Here is a 4,431-nt window from a genome sequence, read left to right on the forward strand (position 1 = left end):
GAACAAGAGCGTCATAGTCGCAAGAGGTGTCACTTTAGGCATCACGACTCGAAGTAAAGCAAAAGCTACTTCTGCCACCTCTTTCACCTCTGCATCAACTCTGCCAAAGGAATGAGAGTACCCAAGGCACGAGCCTGTGATTGCCTTAGCCTCACTAAGGGCACCAAGGGGGGAAAGACCAAGGGAATACCCCGAATCCATGCTCTCCAATGACGATTCAAGCGGCAGTTCAGCCATGCAAGTCATGACCACTGGAGCAACTTCAATCGATGAACAGCTTGCTCAAATGAATGAAGCAATCGCAAGACTAACTCGAACTGTGGAAGAAAAAGACTTGCAGATCGCGGCGTTAGTCAACCGACTGGAGGTGCAGGACAGCGAGAAACCCGACCCAGAGGATGATCCACTAAAGGGAGGAGCTGGCGGAGACGAAGAACCCCCGGTGAAGAAAATCGATGGGAAGCCGAAACCAGACCAAGCAGCGGCGCTCATGGGATCTCTCTCTATCTAGCAGCTGCAGGAGATGATCACCAACACCATCAAGGCACAGTACGAAGGGAGCTCAACCACCAAAGTTCATGCAGTTTGATGGAAAAGGAAACCCAAAGCAGCATGTTGCACATTTTGTCGAAACTTGCAACAATGCGGGGACGGATGGAGACTACCTCGCCAAGCAGTTTATGCGCTCGCTGAAAGGAAACGCTTTTTAGTGGTACATGGACCTAGAGCCTGAGTCCATCAACAGCTGGGAGCAATTAGAGCGGGAATTCCTCAACCGCTTCTATAGCACCAGTCGCATTGTGAGCATGCTAGAGCTAACGAGCACAAAGCAGTGGAAGGACGAGCTAGTCATTGACTACATCAACAGATGGCGCACTCTAAGCCTCGACTGTAAAGACAGGCTCTCGGAAACCTCTTCAATCGAGATGTGCATCCAAGGTATGCAGTGGGGTTTGCAATACATCCTCCAAGGCATTAAACCACGGACTTTCGAGGAATTGGCCACTCGCGCCCATGACATGGAGTTGAGCATCGCCCATCATGGGAAGAAAGAACCGATCGCCGACTATAAGAACGACAAAGTTCTTGGGCCAAAGTTGGAGAAGACTGTGTGGAAACCCACCAAGGAAGCAATGACGGTCAACACAGCTCCCGTCAAAATCCCTACACGAGGCAAGGCGATTCAAACCAAAGCTTTTCGTGATCAAGAGATGCGTAGACGCACTTTGAAGGAGCTTGAGGAGATGACTTATCCATTCCCCGACTCTGATGTGGTTGCCATGTTAGAAGACTTGCTGGAAAAGAAGGTGATTGGTTTGCCTGAGTGTAAACGGCCGGAAGAGATGAATCGTACCGACAGTCTAAGATACTGTAAATTCCACCGCTTCATCAGTCATCCGACAGAAAAATGCTTCGTGCTGAAAGATCTCATCATGAAGCTGGCTCAGAAAGGAATCATCGAGCTAGATCTTGACGATGTGGTGAAATCAAACTATACCACCATCACTTATGGCTCTTTCGACACAAAGTTTTCACCTCAACCGCTGGGGGCATCCTTCAAGACAAGCAAAGTTGAAGGATGGACTCAAGTCACTCCTAAGAAATTGCACAAGAAGCATGCGTCTCCTCCACAAGTCCGCCAATCGGAAAGGGGGCAAAGCAGCTCTTGTCAACCTTCAAAGCAACATGAACGTGTTGAAGATGATGAAATTTTGACACATAGATCGTCCATCCCCATCACGATGCGCGATTTCTTTCCCAAAGACTTCTTCAATCACTCGGTCAAGGCTCCTTGCTATGAAGATTGTGAGGAACGCCTCTCCAAAATTGCTTGACAAAATTCACAAATTCTCCTCGCCCGCATGAGTCTAAACTGCATGGCACAAAGCTCCTGGTCTGCACGAGCATAAAAGGCAACACCAATGCTCCTTGTTCGCACGAGCCTAAACTGCACGAACCAAAGCTCCTCGCCTGCATGAACCTAAACTGCATGGCACAACGCTCCTGGTCTGCACGAGCATAAAAGGCAACACCAAAGCTCCTGGTCCGCACGAGCATAAAAGGCGATAACAAACACTCCTTGCCTGCATGAGTTAAAACTGCAAATGGCACAAAAAGAAAATACCAAAAATATGTATGTATTTGAACTACGTTACGACTTGATCTCTTCTTTGGAGGGGTACGTAGGCAGCTCGAATGTTCAATTTTTCGAGTTCAATCACACCAAAATAAGGAATAAAGATTTAATTAAAAGTTTTGATGCTATTACAATTTCTTTGTACAAAAAAAAAAAGAAGAAAAAAAAAATATACATATGTTTTATGTATTAAAAAAAAAATATATATATATATATATAAATGGCCACAAGAAGCAACCCCTTTAGCCAAAATTCTACAAGCGGCTCCCAGAGCCCAATCTCTCTGCAAGTCAAAGACCTCTTCAAGGTTCAGGACATGGCCCACACTAGTTTTGACCCAATCAAAGGTCAGAGTGAGGCGGGCAGCTTAAATCCTCCAGAATCCAAGGGTGCAGAGCAATAAGAGAAAGAGGCCTTTGATCATTCGCTTTAAAATTGCAAAAAAACCCAGTTTAACCATCGTCATCATTAGCGTCGACCCTCAAAACCCAAAATCCACTTGGACCAAGCTCTCCATCTTATAAACCTAGCAAGAAGCCCAAATCCAGGCATTCCTTGTCCACTTCAAGCTCGGGTCCAGTTCAACATAACATCATCATCAACCGCATCAGTCTTTGTAGCTGCAGACTCTCTCAGTGTGGAAAACGATGGCGTTTAGGGTTCGAACTCGAGCTTGCTGTCCCTGGTTATTCTCTCTCTCATCGCCATCGCCTCCGCCAAGGTTTTCTTCGCAGAACGCTTCGAAGATGGATGGGATAAACGTTGTGAGTATCTCCATCAACCTGGAAAGAAGAGGCGGCTAACCGCTGATCAAGTCCAGTTTCTTGAAAAAAGCTTCGACGTGGAAAACAAGCTAGAACCAGAGAGGAAAGTCCTGCTGGCAAAGGACATTGGCTTGCATCTATGCATTCTCTGTGTTTAATTTCGCCGCTGCTCTCACTCTCTCCAAAAAAAACTCGGGTCAGATCCATCGGCCACAGCGAGCCCGAATAATGGTACATCAAAAGATGTCGTGGGTTCCTCGACAAAACCCACTCCGCCATGAACAAGTCCAACCCGGCCGCCAGTCTCAATTGCAACATCGCTAAATCGATCTCCCAGTCATTCCTTCCTTGTGCGAGTCACCTGAACAGATCAACCTGTTGAAGTCAGAGTTTGTTGTAGCATCTAAAAAAAAATTGCCGAGTTGAAACTGTATAAATTGAAGTCTGATCTGATGAGGCTGAATAGGGCAAATGATAAACCCCCAATTCTCCTATCTCCTGTAAACCCTAAATCCCAATCTGAGCAGCTGAATCAAAATCTCGGAGATGGCGATGGTTCCAGAGCAACTGATATGGGAGATAGTGAAGAAGAACAACTCTTTTCTTGTGAAGGAGTTCGGGAGGAGCCACGCCGGCGTTCGGTTCACCAAGGAGCCCAACAACCTCCTCAATCTCCACTCCTACAAGCACTCTGGGTTGGCAAAACAAGAAAACCGTGACCATTCAGGGTGTGGGCAAAGATCAATCTGTGCTGTTGGCAACAAGTAAGTCCAAGAAGCAGAACAAACCTGCTGCTCTGCTGCATAAGTCTGTGATGAAACAGGAGTTCCGCAGGATGGCGAAGGCGGTTGGTAATCAGGTGGCGGATAACCATTACAGGCTGGATCTGAAAAAAAAAAAAAAGCAGCCCTTGCAAGGTTGAGTGCTGTTCACAAGAGCCTCAAGATTGCCAAGTCTGGTGTCAAGAAGAGGAACTAGGCGATCCTACCCCCAGAAACTGATGATCGGCTTTAAGCAACCTGGACACAGACTTCGAGGCCTTCGGCTTGCCTCTGCATTATCTGGAAACTTAAATCTTTGCGGTGGCCCGCTTAAGCCGTGCAACCCATTTTTTTCTTGTTCCAACTCTGTCGTCCATAATCCCAGTCCACAAAAAGTCCAGAAAGCTCTCTACCACCGCCATTATCGCCATCGCCGCCATGCCAGATGAAGCTTTTGAGAATGGATGTGCAGAAAGATTTGAAGCTCGATCACGACTGCTCCGTGTCCTGGGTCCACGCTTGGACTGTCTCCCCGATTGGTGGTTGCATCAAGAAGAGGGAATTCTTTTCTGCTGCACGTCAGGGCACTGAGAAACCTCCATTTCCACCAGCCCCGTGGTCCTTACTTCCACTCCATCTACTGACTCCGCCAACTCTTCCTTTCCCCCAATCTGCGAACGGACCAAGCAGGTTTTGGCTGATGATGTCGTGACAGATCCCGAAAAGATGGCAGATTGGTGTTTGGCATGGATGGATCTTGGTTTTTTCT

The 4,431-nt window shown here is 47.3% G+C and overlaps 1 pseudogene; it reads left to right on the forward strand.

The window, feature by feature from the left end:
* Positions 1-3,380: 3,380 nt before the first annotated feature.
* LOC103424207 (large ribosomal subunit protein eL28z-like) lies at positions 3,381-3,879 on the forward strand (annotated as a pseudogene).
* Positions 3,880-4,431: the final 552 nt, after the last annotated feature.

Source organism: Malus domestica, chromosome 07, assembly GCF_042453785.1.
Source record: "Malus domestica chromosome 07, GDT2T_hap1".
In the NCBI taxonomy this organism is placed as follows: domain Eukaryota; kingdom Viridiplantae; phylum Streptophyta; class Magnoliopsida; order Rosales; family Rosaceae; genus Malus; species Malus domestica.